Source organism: Megalopta genalis, chromosome 2 (genome assembly GCF_051020955.1).
Source record: "Megalopta genalis isolate 19385.01 chromosome 2, iyMegGena1_principal, whole genome shotgun sequence".
Lineage (NCBI taxonomy): Eukaryota > Metazoa > Arthropoda > Insecta > Hymenoptera > Halictidae > Megalopta > Megalopta genalis.
This window is the reverse complement of record NC_135014.1, coordinates 4,458,978-4,482,830: the sequence shown is the minus strand read 5'-3', so window position 1 is coordinate 4,482,830 and position 23,853 is coordinate 4,458,978. Positions and strand designations below refer to the sequence as shown.

The window sequence follows — 23,853 nt, the reverse complement described above, 5'->3', positions numbered from 1 at the left end:
TCGACAGTTGTGTCACACGTATGTCGCCGGTGGATTTATTTGTCCAAACTTCGAGGATAAATTTTTGATTTTCTCGATGCAAGAGGATCGAACAATCAATTGATATCGCGTGTCACGACTTCTCGGTGTTTATTTTATCCAGTAAATTGCTCCGATCACTGCACAGTCGACGAACGGTAACCATAATCTCACGGCGATAAATGTGGTATTAGGGACGTGAGAAATTGAAGTAGTCGAGAAGAAGCGACGAGTTAACTCGTCCCGTCGTTAACGGGTGAATGGGTGATCGCGTTACAGTTGCCATATTTCGATCATCCGAATCAGCGCGGATTGTCCGGCAGGCGAGGAACCATCGAAAATCGTTGGTAACCGCCGCGCCGGAGCGGCCAGAGATTCTCTAGTTTATTTCTGGGCGTCGTTCGACCTACTGAAAAGGGGAAATTATGTATTGCAAAGCGATCGCGGCCGGCCGAATCGACTCGCGGCAGCAGCTAGATCGGACACTTTTGTTCGGCTAACGAGCGATTTTACGTGTAACGCGTGCAACGCTCGAGCGAATCGAGTACAAGTGGATTAACGATATCGCGTTTAGCATCGATGGCTATTCAAACCTTTGATGCGATGGCAAACACACCGAAATGAAAGATGTTTAAGGTTCGATATTGTTCGACGTTTTATCGCTCGCGGGAATTTGTGGAACTGCGAAATTAAATTGGCCATTTCGAGTGGCCCGACCGAGCAGTTCTAATTTATTCGTTTTATTTTTTATTCATTGCGATAACAGGCTCAACACCCAACGTACAGAGACTGAAGAACTGGAATAAATACAGAACGTGCCGATGGGATTATAGAACGTATGATCGGTTTTAATTAACTCTTTGCACTCGGATGTCCCCTGAGAGGAGACGCGACATAAACTGCCGTTGATTATGTTACTCTCAAAATTAATAACTTTTATTTCTCGAAATCTGTATCGATACAATCTCTTATCAAATCTTACTCGACCCCTTAATGCACAGTTTTTTGGAAAAAATCAATTTCTTTTAATGTAAAAAAACACAATTTAGAACGTTGCCTTGGCAAGAAAATTACAAAAATACAAAAATAATCAGAATTTTTATTGCAATTTTGGATTTTGATAACATTGCAGAAAATAGTCGAATATTGTAATATTACACGCACATCGACTTTTTTCATCTTTCTTTTCGAATTCCCATTTCAGAATAAACATTATTGTCGGTAAAAATATTTATTTATACTTTTAAAACATAAATAACAACGGATGGTGTTTCTTTTCGCTCGATGCATTTAATTAGGGCGGCATTTCGGCGGCAGGACGCGTTCGAAGAATCGAGCGGAGGTAAAAGTTTCGGCGAGAACGAGAAACGGTAGAATTCGCCACGGGAGAAGCTCGCGTTTCCGCTCGCAAATTAATATTATCATTAGGTTCGGCGCACGCCTCGGCTATATCCGACATAATCTTTCAGTAACGAGAGAAATACGTACGTACGCGTACGTGTATGCGGGGCCCGGCAGCACCGAGTTCTGCAAACGTACGTACGATTAATTAATTCGCGGGCTTTGATATCGGGCCGGGATTGCTTCGCGGAGATCCCTGGTGCTCCAGCTCGGCGCAAACAGCCTTTCCTCTAATGCCATCGCCGAACTGCAACTGCCTGATCCGCATCGACGCCGAAAGCCCGGGAAGACTCTTCGATGTTTCAGGCGGTAACGGCCGAATGTAAACGATAACGCCGCAGGAAACTCTCTGGAATTATGGAACACTGTGCTGGTAATACCTAATGCCTTTATTGTGCACCGTCAGCTGCATCATGCTCATCCTCTTGTTCGAACAAGGAAGATGCACGGCAGATCTTGATGATCCCATTGTGGATATTGAAATTGGACGTTACAGCAGAGACAATAGTAATTAGATCGGGATAAATAAAATCGGAATTAGACGGTATTGGGGCACTTGGCTCGATCCAGTCGAACTCGACTAGATTCGGTGAAATATGGTCAGACAGAATTCGGGATTGGTTAAATGTAATAGATAAACGGATCTGATGTACATCGAGTCAGAGAATAAGCTACATCTACTTTGATTTACTTAAACCTCGCTAGATTTAGCACGATTCGACTGGACCGTAATTCAAACCTGCTGGAACTCGATCAAACCTGATAAAACTTAAGCAAACACAGGCTTTGCTAGATTCATTCGGGTATGATCAGACCTGAGATATAGACAAACATAGTTACCAAGAGTCTGGTTAAGTCGGATCTATTTATAACTAGCTAGATTTAATCTGACTTAATAAGGTGTTCTTCACATATTGTACAGTAAAGGTTATATTACGTGTTTTGGCGGCTGATAAAATGACGGAAAAGAGAGGGAGAGCGTTTCGTTCGAGTCCCTCTAGAGGACTCGTCGGTAAGGCTCTTCTAGCGGGCCCTGCCCTAAAATTATGGTATTTCCGGGAAATGAGGGATTCCTGAGGTCATTTGAAACAACTTTTTCCATTACAAAAATTTTCTCCGAGGCATCGTTAACGAATTATTAACGAAAAACACTGACCAATGAAGGGCGAACTCACTTTTGCCGTTAGGCGGCCAAACCAATGAGTGGAACTGGGCTCCGTGCGCTCGTTGGCTAGGCCGCCGCGCGCCAGCCGAGCTCGCCTCTCATTGGTCAGTGTTTTTCGTTAATAATTCATTAACGACGACTCGGAGAACATTTTTGTAAAGGAAAAAGTTGCTTCGAATGTGATTCCAGGAATCTCTAATTTCCCGGAAGTACCATAATTTTGGGACACTCTGTATACAAATTGAGGCGAATCGGATACTTGCGAGAAAGAAATGTCTCGCAATCTGGAAATGGGGGTTCTCGAGGTCATTCGAAGTTACTTTACGAGTTGTTAACGAAGAACAGTGGCCAATGAGAGGCGAGATTAATTGGCGCGCCTCTTATTGGCCAGTGTTTTTCGATAACAACTCCTAAACAAAGTCGCAAAATGCATTTTCGCTAAGAAATAAAGGTTGCTTCGAGTGACCTCGGGGCGGTCCTCGTTTCCAGATAGCGAGTTTTTGGAGCACTCTGTACAAAGGTACATCGTTCGTCATTTTCTCTGTCGATTCTATAACGTGGCTCGCATTTTCCAAAGTGCTTTCCAATAACTTTTGTAATCCGGCGTCGCTATACTTGGCTTCATTTTAATACCCGTCGATTAACCGATGCAAAGAACGTCGAAAGCCGAGTGCTCCGCTTATCAGGGATTCGATCGAACGGAACGACTGGAAACGTCAGGTGCAAGAGCCGCGAAAGAGGGCACGATATCGACGGTCAGGACGACGGCACAGATTTCCAACGATTTCGATGCGGTCAGAGGAACCGTCGATCTCCAGAGTCGAAATTAAAAAACGCGTCCGGTTATTAATTCTCTCCGTGAAGTCGGCTGCTCGTCGCGGAAAAGTGTCAGCGAGTTTCAAAGCTGCTTGAAATGAAATCTTACTGCAGGACTGCGCGGCGAGGCGAGGCGAGGCGCGCCGGCAGCAAGCAGATTCAAAGGACGATCTCTTCTGCTTTCAATTTGATCGCGTCTAATCGCGTTACGTTCTACAAGAGGTCCGCCCCGAGTCGTTATTTTACTACTCGAGAAGCACAAACTGTCGAGGCGCGCCGTCTGGAGAACTTCGCTCCGCGGGGAAACTCGAAGTTAAGGTCGGGCTCCCGGCGACAGTACCTTTTAGAAATTAACTTCGGCCATAATATCGTCGGTGTTCGGGTTTCTTCGCCGCGCGCATCGTTCCGAGAAACTTTCGAGCGCGCTCGAACGACATTTTCAAAATTGGCCTTCCGTTTCAACGCGATCCCCCGTTTCGAGAACCTTCGTGACGTTCGAATAACTGCGATCCACGCTGCGAAATGTTCGAAACACGATGGCCCGTCGGAGGGATCTCGTTAACCTTGCATCTCGATTTTACAGAAAAATGATTCCTAATGCTGCAACAATGTATGAAAAAAGAAATTCTCGTTCGAAGGAATTTTGCTTAATATTCGGAAGAATTCAAGAATTGTGCAAGTTGCTGGATCGAAAATCCTTGAGACATTCATAGATATGCACAACTATGTTAATCGAAACTGTTTGTAAAACGTTTTAGACGACGAAATGATCTGTATTTATCTTATTTTCTTCCAAACGACAATCCCAAAAGAAATTATTAGATTATATCGATGACAATGATTTGTTAGGCACGGCTAAAATATTTCTACTATCGATAACGAGAGAACAGAATTTTACTCTGACTTGAAGAACGAATTAACATTTACACATTTCTATTTTATACATTTGTACATTTATTTATCATTTTTGTTTCTCGTACGAATCAATTTACTGTCACTTTGATGACAACTATACTGCGGATTTGATGCATTTATAGCAAAAATCCGTAGCTGAAATTAACAATTCTAAAGCCCGTTGATGTTCGATAAATAAATCAACAAATTTGGTAATTTATTACGGATTTATATTGTCGTTTTATTACCGAGATATATTTATCGATAATGGGTCCAGGTATGTTCCAGCAGATTGCAAGCAGAAGATTCGTTCCGCGAAAATTGCGGACGTCGGAGAAGAAGCCTCGTCGACGGAACCTGTAAAATCACGGTATTTCCTCGCTTTCTGTGCGACGTGTAACGCCCCGGTCAAAGGGCGGGCCGCGTTCGAAGGGCCGCCGTGGGTTTCGATTCGATGCTTTCAGTTTGCCTGCTTCGAGGTTTTCTATCGGACGAAAAGTGCCGGTCGAATAGGCTGAAAAGGGGGGGGGGTCACATTATAAAATACAGCGAGATACGAGAGTGACGGATATTACAGGCTGTCCGAGGGACGTGTCCTCCTTTATCGGGCACGATCGAACGTATCGGACGGTTTCCATTCACGTCGATCGACTGAATTACGAATGCATTCGAGACAACCGATCGCTCTCTCGCCGACTTCTATCTTCCTTTCTCCTCGATCGTTCCTTTCCACGTTCCGGGAAAGTGGCCCCTATTCGCTCGGCGGTCTTGTCGCGGCGAAATAAATCTTTGCCGCTCGATTGACTACGACTACTGGCGCAGTAACAACCCCTAAACACCGAGCGAGAGATATCGCGGGATCGTTGCGATTACGGCGATCTTCCGCTGTTTCAGAATTATTATGTTTTTGAGTCGACGAAACCTCGTCATTTTTTAACGATCTCTTTATATCTCTTTATACAACGGGCAGGATTGTTTCGCTCGTGTAGAATCTTCTTCAACTTTTGTTTCATTTTTTAACGATTTCAAAATCTCCGTATGATAATTTTCTGTTTCTTGGATCTTTAAATGTTTTGTTGTACTTCTCAATAGTTTTCGTATCCTTTACAATTTACGCGATTACTTCGACTGCATCAAGTTTTCAATCCTCTGTCTTACCTTTTTTTTCTATTTTAGGATCTTTCAACAATAATTTTACCGCTTCTTGGACCTTCTACAATTTACCGAGTTTTCCAACGGTTTTAGTATCTTTCAAAAATTCTCACGATTATTCGCAATTTCGTAATTCCTTTCTCTTTAATTACTATTACTTTATTTTAACATCTTCCACACTTTTCTCGTAATCATTTACAAAAATCGTAAATGCACAAAATTGTCCAGTCGAAGCAGAAAGTATATCAGCCGTCCAGATAACACTGTCCGACACGATTTTTCAGTTCCTATAGCCACTATGAAATTCTTAAGAAAGAAAGTTTGATTTTGTCGGACAGTGTAATTAAACCGATTGCAATTTCCTATCTACGGGGAACATACATCGGTCGAAATGCGTCTTTGCGGTGGTTCCCTTCCTCTGTTTTTATCCCTGATTACTTTCCGAGATCTCTGTCTTCTTACATGGGGTGAAAGAGTAAAGGCTTCGGCCACGGGATCCTTCCGGGACGAGTTCGAGGGTTGAGGAACCGAGCTGTCTAAAAAAATCAATGCAGTCCCAAGAGGCTGGACCGGAAGGAGTCTGTGGAAGACCTCGTCGAAGAATCCCACGAGAGAATCGCAACAGAAACGGTAGCCCTACGAAAAGTGTTTTGTAAAATGGAGCAAATTTTTAATTTTCAAATTTAAATTAAAAAAATACTTTTACTTTCTCCTCGTTTCTTTTCGCGTATCCTTTTTCATCTAATTATATCAATATTGAAACATTCGAACATTCGATAAATTTGGAGATACAATAAATGTGAATTTCCTTTTCTCTCCTAAGAAATTATTCCAATTAAAAAGAAAAGCTAAAAGAAATTAATTGTGAAGAAAATGGTGTACAAATCGTTTTGCTTTTAGGTTGCATAAACTCATCTCTTTATTAACTTTTATAACCCTCCAAACCAGGGGATTCTAATTTTTTAATTTACTATTATCCAAATTGTAAAGATACATTTATTTATTCAACAATACTCGATACAATAATGCCAGTTAAAAATCAGAATAAATGCCTTATCGTTACTTTTACAAACAAATATGAAACAGCTGTTTTTAGTGCTCCGTGAATCTAGTGTTAAATGGCGCCCCGATCAGTTTTCCTCATGAACGCATAAAATTCGCAATTTGGTAATAATTATGGCGACGAGACTCCCTCTCCCTGACAAGCAAGAGGGGCGAGCATCGAGCAGCGAAGAAAATGGGACGCACGATTTCTAGGATTCCCGGGGCCAGTGACAGCGGTTTACGGGTCCCTTTCGAGTCAGCCGATAAGTAGACGACAGCTCCTTTCGGCGCGATGGATAGGCGCGGTGAGAGCGTGCCCCGGTTCTCTTCGTTGACACAAATGGTTGATCGTGCCAGCCGCCTCGTGCCGTCGTCTTACGCGTCACTCATCGGCGTCTTCCATCTTCCCTTGATATTACAACGCGTGTAAACGGCAGCGTAAAGACTGGCCGTTGAATGGCGGATTAAAAAAGCAGCGGGGACCGATCGCGCGGAAGTTACGACGCTGGAGAACGGCTTCTGCCTCTCTCGCCACGTGCCATTGTCCTCGTAAAATATATATCCTTACCGGCTCTTTGTGCCCTGGGGATATTATAACTTGCCGCGCGTACACAGGACCCTCCCGCGGTACGGGATTTTCTAAAGCGACCCTCGGACACACAGCTTTCCTCAAAATTCGCCTCCCCTTTTAATTAAAGTTGCCGCCCTTAATGGATGATATTTATATTTTTCTTTCGAACTAGTGGAAAGATCGATCTAAGGATCGTTCTATTTTGGGTTTCTATTACGGTTGCCACATTTTATTTTACCAGGTCGTCAAGTATGAAGTTTGTAGAAAAGAAGGCAAAGTTGTTTCATAACTTACAAATGCGAGGAATTATTTTATTCATCAAAGTATGCACCCATACTGTCTAAGCACTTTTGCCATTTAAGCGGCAGGTTGTTCAGGCCGGTGATATAAAACCCTGGCGGACGAGAGTCAATGAATTTCTGGAAGACCAGTTTTACAGCATTGTCGGAATTCAATTGTTTTCCTATTCAAAAATTGTTCAAATTGTGGAACAAGTGACAGACAGTGGGGGCTAGGTCCGACGAGTATGGAGGATGATGAAGAACTTCCAACTCCAATTCCTGTAGTTTTGCCACAGTCGTTTGTGCAGTGTGCGATCTAACGTTATCATGCAATAAGATGGGAGTCGATTTGTTGACCAATCTAGGCTGTTTTTTTTTTAAGTGTTTGCATCATTTCGTCCAGTTGGTTGCAGCATATTTCTGCTGTGATCGGTGAGCCAGGTTTCATAAAATCATAACGAATCTCACCTGCGCTAGACAGGTGCGACAACCTTTGATTCTGAGCAAACGCGTGGCTCATCGTTGAGGTCGAAATAATCTGTACGAAATTTGGCGAACCAATTTGATACTGTCTGCTGTTTAGTTACACTAGAGCCAAATACACTATTAATGTTTCACGCGTCTATTTCGTAGTTCCACGTAAGAACTCATACTTCATAATAGTGCGAATTTTCGACCGTTTCATTTTCAACAAAATTAATTTTTAAAAAAGTTTCCAATATTTTTTAGAGTTTAAAATAATTTCTTTAAACAAGCGAGAGATTTGTCACTTTCCAATAAACAAAACGGAACGGTAAAATATTAAGCCAATGTCAAATAATAAATTGTTGAAGTTGGCAATATTATTAACTACAAATTTCATCCTTGTCAACCTAATAGCAAGGGAAACTGTTGTTGATGGTTGCTAGATTGGTTACCGATGATCGCTGATAATCCACTAGACCGCGGATTTTTATACAAAATATGTATTAATGCGTTATGTAAGCATTAATTGCGAAATTTTAATGATGATATTTTATTTATATATATTTTTCTATTTTTCTCAGAAATACGTAACATCCGCAGTCTAGGAATCACGTAGCAGGTCTGCTTAATTTTATCTTTTTATAGTTTAAGGTCTGCTTAACACGTAACAGACGGTTTGTTTCTTCTCTGTTTTTTCTCGGTATCCGGGCATTTTTTAAGAGAATTAAATAAACGTACATGTATGGTTTCAATGCGTTGCAGTTTTACGAAATCAATGTTATTTTTGTTAGAATTTTACAAAGTTATTTACTTACATGTCTGGTGTATTTCTTACGAGTGAAAATGAAAAAGTGACGCAGCATAATAAAAATCTAAGCGAAAACGTAAATTTACGTGACCCGTCCGCTAAGTGTTAAGAGAAATAATAATAAATAATAAATAATAAATTCTAAATTTTAATAATATTTTAATAATAAATTTTACAATACTGTACAATGATACATTTGGGTACCTGCGAAAATAAAATATAAAAAAATTGATGAAAGATCATTGTCAGCAGAAAAATACATGTTTAAAATTCTGCCGACATTTTTTGACACTTCCTTAAGCATGCTACGGTTAAAATGTCCGTCTGCTTTGTCATAAACAATTACAAACATTTTGACGATCGCACAGTTCATCAATTTTGAAAGTTTCGCCATGATCTAATTAGTCGAAGATTTGCAACATATAATATTTTACAGCAATTGTCTGCTGCTACGTAGGCGATTGCGATTGTTTTGAATTATTGTTAACGCTAACCAGCGTTACAGAGAGCGAGGCAAGTAGAAAAGTCGCGCCGCGATCAGCCAGACAGCAAAGCCGGGCACTGGAGGTCGCAAAAATCGATTCTCTGGTAATCGAAGCTCATTTCAAACACGTCCACGGCAATTATTCAATTTCTATTTACTCAAAGAGTCACAATCATTTCCATCGGAGCTTTAATTACGTCCTAAATAAACTTCGGTGTCCATAGTGGCGCGGCTCGACGATTAAACCGTCGTGTCGTAATGAAACGCTTGTCCACATGTTCCAGCAATTCTTCCGTCATAACGTATAGTAAACGAAAACAAGTTCGCATAATACTTTAGCAGCGAAACGGTTGAACTCGCGTCAGCTGCGATCTTCGATCAAACATTTCGTTGACATTCGGGGTTGGCGGCTGAAAATAGGTTGTCAGAAAGCGCAGGCTGCAACCAGTCGACCACGTGTCGCGATATCCACGCATGGTCGATCGCCAGGCGTGAAATAAATATGAAAGTTGTAGCCTGATTTATGGCTTCCGAATTTCTTCGGTGATTTATGATCGCAGGTCCACGAGAGAGGGAAAGAGGGAGGGAGAGAGAGAGAGAGAGACAGAGGCAGAGCTGGGTTTATTTTCTATCTGGCGGGCAGCTCCGATGAAATTGTCAGTCACGGGGCTGGGGGCTCGCAGCTCCGATTAAATTTCTGCGAGCGATCAGGCAGGACCGTTTTCCATCGAGGTCCATGCCGCTGGACGAGCGCGCGTGACTGCCCTCCGGCGTGAATAAATATATTCCGCGAAATGTCACGCTGGAATCCATAAACGATTCATCCTGCTGAAATAAGCGACGAGCTTTTACTTTTATTTGCTTTTCAGCGGCAACGATTTTCTACGGATTTCCACGTTTTTCGGGGCACATTTGCGAAAAATGCACGGTTACGTCCGCAAACATTTTTCCATGCCGAAAATGGAAATATTAAACTCGTGTCCCAATTTCGGACAATCTTGGTCCATCGAATTTCAATGCTATTTTATCTATTAGGTTGACAAGGATGAAATTTGTAGTTAATAATATTACCAACTTCAACAATTTATTATTTCACATTGGCTTAATATTTTACCGTTCTGTTTTTTTTTATTTGAAAGTTACAAATCTCGCTTGCTTAAAGAAATTATTTTAAGCTCTAAAAGATATTGAAAACTTTTTTAAAAATTAATTTTCTTGAAAATGGAACGGTCGAAGATTCGCACTATTATGAAGTATGAGTTCTTACGTGGAACTACGAAATAGACGCGTGAAACATTAACAGTGTATTTGGCTCTAGTGTAACTAAACAGCAGACAGTATCAAATTGATTCGCCAAATTTCGTACAGGTTATTTCGACCTCAACGATGAGCCACGCGTTTGCTCAGAATCAAAGGTTATCGCACCTGTCCAGCGCAGGTGAGATTCGTTATGATTTTATGAAACCTGGCTCACCGATCACAGCAAAAATATACTGCAACCAACTGGACGAAATGATGCAAACACTTAAAAAAAAAACAGCCTAGATTGGTCAACAAATCGACTCCCATCTTATTGCATGATAACGTTAGATCGCACACTGCACAAACGACTGTGGCAAAACTACAGGAATTGGAGATGGAAGTTCTTCATCATCCTCCATACTCGTCGGACCTAGCCCCCACTGTCTGTCACTTGTTCCACAATTTGAACAATTTTTGAATAGGAAAACAATTGAATTCCGACAATGCTGTAAAACTGGTCTTCCAGGAATTCATTGACTCTCGTCCGCCAGGGTTTTATATCACCGGCCTAAACAACCTGCCGCTGAAATGGCAAAAGTGCATAGACAATATGGGTGCATACTTTGATGAATAAAATAATTCCTCGTATTTGTAAGTTATGAAACAACTTTGCCTTCTTTTCTACAAATTTCATACTTGACGACCTGATAGCTATTTTTACTATTGATATATTTATACGTTATTTCGCAGCAGTGAACAAACTTCGATTCTGGATGATAGGCTGTCCCAACGTCAGAATAATGGTCGGGAAGTAGAAACAGCGAACAATGGTCAGACGACGAAGATATCGTAATCCACTGGCACGTGCGATTGATTTTTCAGGGTCAATACCACTTGCGAATTCATATTCATTTATTAAAATTCTGTTTGTTCATATCCTCCAACATGTAATTTCTCTCTAACAGCTCGTCTCTGTGTTAGAACGTGTGTCCGAATATTTTAATTGACCGCGCGACCGTTCATCGCAATTAATGTTTTATTTCCGAACGACTACTTTCGCAGCAATTTATTCCGCGAAATATCTCGCGCAAAGCCACGATCGGCAGTTATTATTATTTTTAACAAGACCGTGCCTGCGGATAGAGAACGCGCTCTTTCGGGGAGCAGAGCACGGTTGCGTTGTTTATTCGCTCCGGTTGTGAAAACAATTTCCGTCGTGCCGAGCTAGGCATTGTTAAGTAGCTTGATTACCGTTCCGGCAGCCATTGTCAAGAAGCTTGATCAGTGCCTCCCGACAATGCTTGGCACAGCAGCCGACGAAACGCCGGAAACTGCTCCTAGAGCAAATAAACTCGCAGCCGTCGCGGATAAGGGTGCAGAGAAAAGCGTTTCACGTTCATCCCCGCGCTGGGGATATTAACCGAATTACTGGTTATTTTCCTAATAAACAATTTCTGCCCGTTCGCTTACTCTTGATCGATGCTTCGGAGGCGAACGAGAATTATGCGTACGAATTTTTTTACTTTACAATTTACATTCATTTACAATTTAAATCTCGGGGAACAGGTCGTAATAGTAGCCATTTGTCTTCGCAAACGGCGACTGTCGCCGAATCCACCAGCAGAATTACAATTTTTATGCGACCTTTTCTCTCGTGGTCGCTGTATACTTTAACGTAGATTTTTTAGACATTGTTCGGTAGATTAAATTGTTTCTCCAAGATATACGTATATTTTTATTGCTTCGAATCAGCTGTTTGGACTGTTTTAAAGTTCCTTTGTTAAATAAATCTTTTGCTGAGAATTTGCTGAAACAATTTCTCGTAGACGTTGTAGTTTAATATCAAGCAGACACATTTTTCCGCACATAATCTTCGAAGTCAAGATATATTCCTCAAGGTCTTCTCCGTGAAAGATAATCTTCGATATCAACCCTGATCAAAAGATATTCTTCGAGATCCCTCACGATTTAACCTGTCAGATATATTCCTCAAGATTTCACCTGTCAAACATATACACGAAGGTAGAGCCTCTGTTAAAAATATTCCTCAAGATTGATACCGAAAACAACATTGTTGAATACGAATGTTTTCGAAGATATTCCTCAATCCCGATTCTGTCGAAGATGTACTTTAGGATCTATCTTATCAAAGATATTCATGCAGATTCAACTCGTGAAATACGTTCTTCGGAAGCCAACCGACATGAAGATCGTTCGAAAATGTCCTCGACAATAAAGTATTTTCCTGAATTGAAATTCCCAGAAAGATATCTTACGGTCTACGTTCCAATAAATACTTCCAAGCTGGCAGAAAAATATCCGTGCGGAACGATTTCGCAAGAAATAATTTGCAGGATCTCCGCGAGGAATATTCCAGGGATCCTTTTGCGGGAAACATTTTTCACAGACGATTCGATAAGAAGCGTAGCGCTCGGCCCAGCCGCGATGAGAAATATTCCGCGAGATGTGCTCCGCGGGGAACATTTCGCAGGATTATCTTGACCAATTAACCCGTAGTTTTTTTCCAAGTTTCGGCCCGGATCGATATTTCCCATTTCCCGTTTCCCATTTCGCCGTGGCGCGCGGTTATCCATTGTAGTTTCTCGAATACTGGCGTGGGGCTCGGAGGATTTAGAGGATCCGCTGGTACACCGTTGCGCGGCTCTACGCCGGTCTATACACCTCGCGGAGGGATTTGTATCCGCGGAGGTCGAGGAAAAGCCGAGGGAAAAAAGTGGAAAACTGGAAAATGGGGAGAGTCTGTCGAGCCGTCGAGCCGTCGAGCCGTCGAGCCGTCGAGCCGCCCTGCCGATCAGATCGGAGGAACTGGATTGCCGGCGAGTTCTCTTCCGATACGCTCTATATGCTTAATCGCATGCAAATCGCGGACTTTACGCTGTCGGCCCGCCTCGGGATGCAGATAATGTCGATCCTACGGATAGGATCTGCCCGTCGATGGCAACGGGTAAACAAGTCCGCGATATCGAGGGAGATCGTGAATTTCCATGAAAATGCCCGGTGACGTCTTGATCTGACGCGGAAATCTCGCTCACGGATTCCGTGAACCGGGACAAGATCGATCGATCATTGCCCGGATCTTCTCTTACATCTCGTAACGCGAACTATTCGTCCGTTTCTAGCGCCAGAATAACCGATTACTAATTACTATACTGGACTCGTTCAGATTCGTCTACGACATTTTCCCTAAATTTTCAAGGGATAAAAATGTTATTTTTTATCATTTCAACTAGTCTGTAATACATTTTTGTTATATTGGGCTGGCAACTAAGTAATTGCCGATTTCAGTTATAGATTATATTTATATTATATATATTATTATACCATATTTACATTATACGTATATATATGTAATAGCATATACAAACAAATATATAGAGCGTGTTTTTTAGAGTGATAGAATTGTCGATAGAATTATCTGTCATTTGACAGTTGGTAGATAGCATTTCGTTTTGACATTTGAGTTCAGTAATTTTCGCCAAACTTATAGAGCACTTGGTGAATTTTATGGTACAAATAATTGACCATGTGAGTAACTTATTCGTCGAACTATTGACACGTTTCGAACAACATTTACTTTACTCGATGGAAAACCAAAAACAAGACAAACAACTGTACGTGCCGAAGAAAATATCGGTGATGTAAGTCATAGTGCTAACCAAACAATCGATTTATTGGAAGAATAATTTGGTGACAAAATTATTTCAAGAAATGGTCCGGTAATTTGGTCTCGAAGATCATGTGACCTTACGCCTCTTGATTATTTTAGAGGGGGATATGTAAGGTTCCAGGTTTATGCTGATAAACCGGCAACAATTGACGCTTTGGAAGCAAGCATAACACGTGTTATTAACGAAATAGATCCTCGATTACATGAAGATGTGGACTAGTCAAATTCGATTCATCAGAGCTAGTCGCGGAAATTATAATCAAACCCCTTAAATGTCTTAAAATTATCTTTCAAATGAAAGAGAGAAAATTTGGCCTCAATCTTAAATTTTTATACGTTCTATTCGAATTCAAAGTTCTCTCAGTCTAAAACAAACCACCCTTTATAATATCGTTAATACATCAGCACTATTCTACGGCGTAAAATAAATCTTGAGTATATCAAATTCTGCAAAAATTCAGCTGTTCTCCAAATACAAATTCAATCGCTTATAATTGTATTTGCAGAATAATCACATTTATAAAATGTACCTCAATTTCATGGAAAAGTTAACGTGCATTTGGCAGAGGTATAAATTACTCTTGAAACGGTCGAATGGTCGGATTGGAAGAAAGTGCGGAACGATTCGTGCAGCAGCTAATTAAGAGGAAGATGAATATTTGCGGCGGAAGAGAGTTAGGGTTGAAACGAATCGATTAGGCAAACGTTGAACCTGCGGCGAGAGCTGGATAGGAATATTATACAGAGGTCGAGGGAAGTTTAATATTGAAAGAGGAAGATTCGCTTGCTGGACACGTACACCGATCATGGCTCTGTGTCTGAGAGTGCTTCGCGGGACGAGAGAGGTCTATCTCTCCTAAACGTTGGATTTTATTGCGCGATTCGACGGACTGGCGTTATTGAAACTTTAATCAGACCTGGCTAATTGCTGCGCGACGGGTGTTGCGTTAAATACGTTCAACAGGTACGCTGCTGGCTCTCTTCTCCTTCGTTTAACCTTTTAGGCACGACGCGCCACTATAGTGACTTGCTCTAGTAGCTCACTCGCTCATCGTTCGAACCAAATAATCGTCTTCATACGCGTTGTTTCACGCTTCTTTTGTCTTCGCATCGATTTACAACAGTCTACAGGGTGTCCCAAAAATGTCTCGCAATCCGGAAATGGCGGGTTCCTCGGATCATTCGAAGCAACTTCTTCCTTTACAAAAATGTTCTCCGAGGCACCGTTAACGAGTTATTAACGAAAAACAGCGACCAATAAGAATCGAGTACGGCTGACGCGAGGCGGCCCAGCCAACCTTCGCGCGAAGCCCGGTTCCGCTCCTTGGCTCGATCGCCTCGCGCCAGCCGAGCTCGCCTCTCATTGGTCACTGTTTTTCGTTCATAACTCGTTAACGGTGCCCCGGAGAACATTTTTGTAAAGGAAAAAGTTGCTTCAAATGGCCTAAGGAACCCGCCACTTTCGGATTGCGAGACATTTTTGGGACACTGTATATACAGTATCAGACTCTGTACTGTACACATCAGATTCTGCCGTCCAGAGAAATAGCCTCGCGCAGAATTCAGCCGTACTTAAAAGGTTAAAGAAGGATCTTGTTAGAGGAGACATCGTAGCGGCAAATTCTCCCTAATTGACGTTTATATTTTGCACGAAAATGGACATTGGGATCAAGAGATACGATTATTCGAGCCTTTCGGCTCGTTTTTATAGTTACCGATTGTCAACAACTATAAAAACGAGCTGCAAGGCTCGAATAATCGTATTTCCTCTTTCCAAATTGTCCATTTTTGTGTACAATCTGACAATCAGAGAGAGAGAGAGAGAGAGAGAGAGAGAGAGAGAGAGAGAGAGAGAGAGAGAGAGAGAGAGAGAGAGAGAGAGAGAGAGAGTTAGGGAGAATTTCCTATATTCCGCTACTGGAGTTTCGCGTGCAGTTTCGTTTTAGTTTGCAGCGTTTACATTTTTTGTTGACAGTCATTTAATTGGATATTGTTCTGATGTACATAATTCTATTTGATGTGTGCGCCAGACTGTCGCGGTTCCGAATTTTGTAGTATTTTAGGGTATCTTCGTGATTTTTTCACTATGAAATTAGTAAAGTTTTCAAACTGTGATTTCGTCTACATTTTCATTTCTAATTCAACGAACTCATATTTTTGAAGGTAAACCCAAAACTCCGCTCACTGCACAAATCTAATATTTTAGAGCAACTGTAACATTTTTCACCACGAAAGTATACAAGTTTCTGTGTCGTACTTTTGTGAAAATTTGTTAGTCATGTTTCTCAACGAAATCGTCAAATTGGTGCACAGAAGAAAGATCAAAATTGAGCTCACTGCAGAATGTATAAATCCAGATCAGTACTTTTCAAATCAAATCGGTCTTGTAATATTTTACGGTAACTTTGAAATTCCGTTATTTTAAAAGTAAAAAATATAAAAATATAAAAAGTAAAATCTTGCCGTTGCGTGTCTTAGTCTATACTTTCATCGATGTCCTAACAAGATCCTCGAACTTGACAAAGTGAAAATGAGAATTGACCTCGCTGCAAGATATAAATTCAAAAATCTGCCGTAAAATCAAACGGTGTAACAAGGAAAGAAGTTGAAGTTCTTACAAATTTAGTCCAAATATGCCGAACAATTAACGTTCCGAATCAACCAACGAGTAGTAAGTGTTCGAAGCTGTTCAGTCCAATTCGACTCCGTTGACAGTACTCTCGATCCCGACCACGGCTATTAGCAGACCGAAGAAACAGAACTCCATTGAACCGGATTCCCGTCCATCCACCGTCGAGGACACTTTCCGTCCGGGGATCGAAAGGGCAGAATCACCATGGGGGACCCTCGGAGGTCCTTTCGACCCTTGTCTCCGAGATTTCACCGGCGAGATACGCCAATTATCAGACAATGGGATTCCGAAGCGTCTTTTCGGAATCCGCGGACCTCCCACGACATTTATGCTGGACCGACGCGTGCTTGCGATCGGTATTTCTCGAAACCGAAGATATTTCCACCGGCCTTGGCAATAGGTATCAGGAATGAACGAAATTACAGATCGATGCGCGTATCGCACGTGTAGCCGGTCACCTTCGACCTTGACATTCCCTGGCGAATAGCCGAAATGCGTCGTCGTTGCCAAACAACTCGCGAAGCCGCCCTGAATCGTCGCGGAAAATGCTGGTCCCTCTTAACCCCTTAACGTGCACGCTCGAGTTAACTCGAGCGCGCTAAACTGGCCAAACTGTGCACACTCGAGATAATTCGAGCGGCGTTGTACTTTATGCTGCTATAATTTTTCACACTCGAATATAATCGAGAATTGAAAATAAGAATGTGAAAGCAAAGAAAAAAAAATCGTTTTATTGATATTTATCATTAACATGGGCTATAACACTTATTTATTCAAGAATAAAATATAGCCTTTCTCCATGGAACAAAAGCGCAGTATATGAAAATTCCACCACGTCAATGTTTCACCAACACCAAAAAAAGAATCGGCCACAAGATATCGCGCTGTGTGTTGTGCTAAAAGAGATAGCAAAGGAAAAAGGAAAAGAAAAGAGAGTCGTTACATGTGTAATAGTTGCAATGTTGGGCTATGTGCTGCACCTTGTTTCGAAATGTATCACACAAAAGAAAATTTTGATTAATTTTATAAATACTAGTATTGTTATTATTTATGTTTTAAAGGTATAAATAAATATTTTTACCGACAATAATGTTTATTCTGAAAAATGGGAATTCGAAAAGAAAGATAAAAAAAGTCGATGTGCGTGTAATATTACAATATTCGACTATTTTCTGCAATGTTATCAAAATCCAAAATTGCAATAAAAATTTCGATTATTTTTGTATTTTCGTAATTTTCTTGCCAAGACAACGTTCTAAATTGTGTTGTTTTACATTAAAAGAAATTGATTTTTTTTGGCCGGCCTTTTTCAAAAAAACTGCATTAAGGGGTTAAACATCCGACAAAATCAAGTCGAATTTTATTCGCTGCATCAGCAGATCAGGATTCACCTCTCAGGGCGCATTAAATTCCGCGGGAGCACTCTGCTGCTTTCAGAAATTCTGCGGACTCTACGGCGAATCCGCATTCTCGTAGGCAAACACAGAAGCGCCGAATTAACTCCTTCCAGTATAAGAACGAGTCGCGATTTGCGAGGAAGATTTCTTAGATAATCTATTATACACCGCGACAAAACTATAAGACGCTCGCGAATATTGCGGAAAATTCTGTGTAACTTAGAAATTCATTTTTCTTTCACTCGTGGTGTTATTGCTTACACTCGAAAAAGCAATGTCGCTCAGTTGCATGAAATACGTAAGTCAGCGGTCCCGAAAACTGATGTAACAAATTTATGCACGTTACTTGAAATCCGTGACAGAACCATAAGATAGCCTCCGATAAACCGACAAATCCGATTGTTACTATTAGGCGTGCAGTATTTAAAGTGATATTGTTTGTGCAACAGTTTTTGCGTATACGAAATGCCAAGTGAAGAAGAAAACTACACGCAACGGAGATCAACGTAATTAACAATGTAAAGAGGAAAAACTATTCGGTGCGAAAAATTGCTCGTACATTAGGGAAAAGTCATAACTAATTAAAAAATAAAGAAGAATATGTTACAAAGAACCCCGGTTGTCGTCCAAAATCAAGAACTGTGCGAGAAAGGTGACAAGGTTTAGGACATGCTTCGAATTCTGTAATGACAGCATGACAAATAGCAGCGGAATCCGCTGTGGAAACGAGCGTTAGGACGGTGCAGAGAATAATAAAGGGTTCTAAGCGTTTTTTTGAAAAGGCTTTAAATGAAGAAGCAATTGCCACTAACTGATATGAACATAATCGAACAAGATTGGAATTTGCAGAGCATCGGATCCATTGGCGCAAAATGTGGAAAAGAATAATCATTTCCGCCGAAAAGCGCTTTAATTTAGATGAATCCGATGGCCTAAATTATTATATTTTCCTGATTCGAGAAAAGAAGAAATCGCGTAGCAAAGGCGGTGGTATTCTGATGTGAGCAGCTATAGGATACTATGGAAAAATGGATATTGAATTCGTTTCTACGAAAAAGAATAGTAAAACGTATGTGGATCTCGTTCTATCAGGAAACGAATGAGGTGGAACGCAGTCGGGGAAGAAATCCCAGTGCAAAGGATTAATTTCATTTCACAATGTTAGATATACGCAAAGATATCTTCTTCTTAGATATCGAACCGCATCTAACATTTCCGTCTTCGGAAACTGATATCGTTGAAAACGCATAAAATCAGTCCGGCAGTCGATATCGATGCAACGCACGCTTCGTTCAACGACGGCGCCGCCTAAAAATACGAACATCCGTGCAACTCTGTGCTCTCGCTGGCTCCACTGTCCTTTTCCCGGATGTAAAAATATTTTACCAGAGAAACACGCGCCACGACGAGCCTCTGTCCGATTGGTTAGCCGGCGTCGCCACGGTGAACCAGTCCGGCCGGATCGCCGTGTGTTGTAAAATCGGGCGTGTTGTCGATCGTCGAACACATTTTCCGGGCCATCGATGTTTCCTTCGGGCTCGGTCGATCGATCGACCGCAACGACGAGAAGCGTAACCGGGCGACACCGAAGTTTCGGGCCGGCCCTGGTCCCTCTAATCCGAAAACTGCTCCGTCGACGGGACGCTGATAATCCAACTTCGACGAGTTGACAATTGGGCGTCCCGCCGACCGTGTTTCTCGGCGTTTGATGGACCGTGGGACTTCTGCGCGACAACAACCTGTACCGCTTCCAATTAATCCGAAATCTTGCCCAGGAAACGCCCTCCAGTGTCCAGCAAATGGAACTCGTCGGTAATTAGTGAAATTTCGATTTTTATGCGAAAGAACAATTGTCTTCGCCGATGTCGTAATTGCCGCGGTATAAATAAGTGTGCACTTTTACATTCGTATTCTCTTTTTCTTCGATGTGTTGAAATTAATGCAACAGTTGCGTGAAAGACCTTAAACGATGATTCTGTTTAAGCCATTGTCGTCGCAATACAGAATTAGCCTTTCTCCTCGAAATTTATCGTAGCACTTAACACTTTATCTACCGACAATGTTTTAATACTTCTTTTAACCTTTTAGGTACGGCCGAATTCTGCGCGAAGCTATTTTTCTCTGGACGGCAGAGTCTGATATGTACTATACAGAGTCTGATACTGTATATTCTGTCTGTATATACAGGGTGTCCCAAAAATGTCTCGCAATCCGAAAGCGGCGGGTTCCTCGGGCCATTTGAAGCAACTTTTTTCTTTACACAAATTTTCTCCGAGGCACCGTTAACGAGTTATTAGCGAAAAACGGTGACCAATGAGAGGCGAGCTCGGCTGGCGCGAGGCGATCGAGCCAAGGAGCGGAACCGGGCTTCGCGCGCTGGTTGGCTGGGCCGCCTCGCGTCAGTCGTACTCGATTCTTATTGGTCACTGTTTTTCGTTAATAACTCGTCAACGGTGCCTCGGAGAAAATTTTTGTAAAGGAAAAAGTTGCTTCGAATGATCCGAGGAACCCGCCATTTCCGGATTGCGAGACATTTTTGGGACATCCTGTAGACTGTTGTAAATCGATGCGAAGACAAAAAAAGCGTGAAACAATGCGTACGAAGACGATTATTTGGTTCGAACGATGAGCGAGTGAGCTACTAGAGCAAGCCACTATAGTGGCCACTATAGTTCGATATGATGGAATGAAGAGTATAATAGAATAGAATAAATTACTTAGAAACAAAATCACAAGAAAAGAAAATTCGCTTGAGATCGACCAATATAAAATTATAATAAATACTTTCATCGTGTGCGATGGAAAGAGTAGAATGTATTCGTGTCCTAGCAGATTGTACACCGAAAGAGACGCGGTTGCCGACGTAGACAAGAGAATTTAACAGCGGCCAAGCAACCACCGCAGCTTGTCCGACCAAAGTCGGTCCTATTCTACTCGAGCGGTCCGGGCCGCCGTCGAATTCAATTCCCGTTTGCGGGAATGATTAAAAGCAACGTCGACTTGGCCGCACTAATTGACTAGCGCCGGTCCAATAGCACTCTGCGGTCAGTTTTCAGTTTCAAGCTTGAAGCACAGGGCGGTCGACGGCACGTGTACCCTTCGTTCGTGGCGCATTAATAAACGCCGAAAGAGAAAGCAAACGCGGTCGCCAGCCTCGAGGACACTGGACCGCAAATTATATGATTCGTGTCGGAACTTCTAATTGGTGAGAACTATTAACAAACATCGAGCTCGAGTCGACGGTAAGCTGATTATTAATGGATTTGATGCGTTCATGACATTAGACGAAATACGAAACTAGCGAAATAATAGTGATTCTTGCTTGTTGAAATTAATACCGGAATCATTTTTACTTTCAATTAAGATCTGTAGTCCTTTGATAAATGGAATATTCTGGAATACATGAAACAAAATTATTTATGGAATGCGTTAAACTCAAAATTATTTGTAGAATAAATGAAACTCAAAATTATTTGTAGAATAAATTAAACATAAAAAATTATTTACAAATTAAATTAAACACAAAATTATTAGAATGAATTAAACACGAAAAGAAGTTAAGTTTAATGTATTCATGTTGTTAAAAGATTGTGGTTAATAGCAAACCTATATTAACATGTTAAATAGCAACCTGTTATGTACGAATATTATTCCATTCTTTTAAATCGAAATAAAATTCTGTTCTCCTCTGATGAACATTTAAACATTCGTGCGATCTCGCCTCTCGTTGGTCACTGTTTTTCGTTGATAATTCGTAAACAAAGCCGCGGATTGCATTTTCGCTAAGAAAAAAGTTACTGCAAATGACCTCAGGAATCATCCCTTTCCGGCTGTTAACATAATTATGGGATACCCTGTATATAAGAATAAGAAATATATGTATAACAATAACAACAATAATAATAAAAATAAAAATAAGAAAATAAATACATACTTTCTTTTGTTCTTAGAAATTGTTACAGACGAAAAGCCTCTATTCGTTACAACTGCAAAGAAAATGGTACAGCAAAGGGTTAACGAGAAAAAGTTCCCTACAGCTCTTGCATTTTATGATTGATGCGCGAAACGTTCACTTTGCATAAAAGTTTCCAATGCACCGACAGCGAAACAATACCCAGGCTCGGGGAACCGAATGCAACCTGTCGGTAAAACAATCCTCGATCACCGAACAGGCTATACTTCATGCAAATCAGGAGTCTACTTCTCGAAGCTCGGCCCAAGAAATTTCATTTCGCCTCTTCCGTCATTGACTTTCGAAACCCCGAGCCGTAATAACGCTTATTCCTTTACCATTGAGATTCGGCAGCCAGCCGTTTGCTTTTTTCCCCCACGGGCCAGCCGCGTGGATTTCGTTCGTGGAATTATTAGAATTCGATATCGCGACCGCGAACTTCGCGACGCTACGGAGAGAATTTATATTTCCATTCTTAGAGGGGGGTATGTGCTTTGGAGAAAAGTGTCGTCGAGCAGGCGTCGGTATTAATTGAGTTTGCGACGGGGGAGGCCGCGTAACGGGCCGCAACAATATAAATTGATTCAATTTGCCTGCCGCCACGGCTTCTCTCGTTGCCGAAGAAAACGGCCGTCGAGCGTAATTTCGACCGGGAGCCCGGTTTTCCCCTCTGCGAGCTTCCCCATGATTCCCCCGCCTCCCGCTTTCCCAGAGGCGCGACGAGCTTTCACCGCGCGATCAAATCCGGCGAACTTTCTATCGCGTGATTCGCGAACAGCTGCGGCTTTTCCGAACGTCAATTTTTCCTCGACGTGGATTTCAGTTCTCCCGGGATTTTTCGTTCGATGTTGGCTAATTATCTGCCCGGATTTTTATCAATGCGATGCAGTTTTTCGAAGAACAATATTCAAGCGAACGAACGTCTGTCATTGTAATTATTCGTATAGTCGAAACGTGGCCTTTTTGTTTCTGAATGATAAAAGAAAATAACAACATATTTCACATTCTTGGTATTAGCTGTTGTACCGAGTGTGCTCAATTTCTTTTCTTCGGAGTCGGTAAAATGAAAGAGAATCGAGACCTTCATTTTCTATTCCATTAAATATTTCTTTTTTCGTTCCTTTTTTTGGTACTGTTATGTCTTACATATACTTAACGTGGATATTTTTCCTTTAACGATACAAACAAATGACAAAGAATTGGGCATATTTTTGGTGTTGACTATTGTACGGAGTGTACTAAATTTTCTTCAGAATTGACAAAATGCATGAAAATTAAAAGATTCATTTTCTGTTCTATTGAATAACTTACTTCAATTTTTTGGTTTCATTCTGTTAATTGTCGCACGAATTAGAAAGAGAATATTCAAGATATGGAACAATAAATTAACTCCTTGCATTACGATTTCTTTTACAGCTACAGTAATCCACAAAAGTGTTCGTACACCTTTTAAAGCGCAATAACTTCTTCAAAACCGAACCAGATGACTTGATTTTTTTTAGTTGATAGTGGGAATAGTCTACTAGACGATGACTAAAAAGCTTTCTTTTAATTTTTCTATTACTTGGAATAAAAAGAAAAAATTAAAAACCCTCGTTTTTTTTAACTTTTTTATTTGAGTCTATAACGAAAACTTAAAAAATGCCTTTTGTAGATCTCTGTAACTTATATGCATGTCGAAAATTTTATCGAAATCGGTTCACGTTGTTATGAGTTACAACAAATTAAAGATTGGAAAAATCGCAGTTTTGTCACGATTTTGACCAAAAACTGTAAGAAATCTGCAGTTTTTAACCTTTTAGGTACGGCTGAATTCTGCGCGAGGCAATTTCTCTGTATGGAC

At 41.2% G+C, this 23,853-nt stretch overlaps 1 protein-coding gene across 4 annotated transcripts in view; it reads left to right on the top strand.

Moving 5' to 3' along the window:
• The window catches only part of LOC117228049 (uncharacterized), an 89,339-nt gene that overhangs the window by 5,722 nt on the left and 59,764 nt on the right, over positions 1 to 23,853 (top strand). The gene's annotated exons all lie outside the window — the stretch shown is intronic.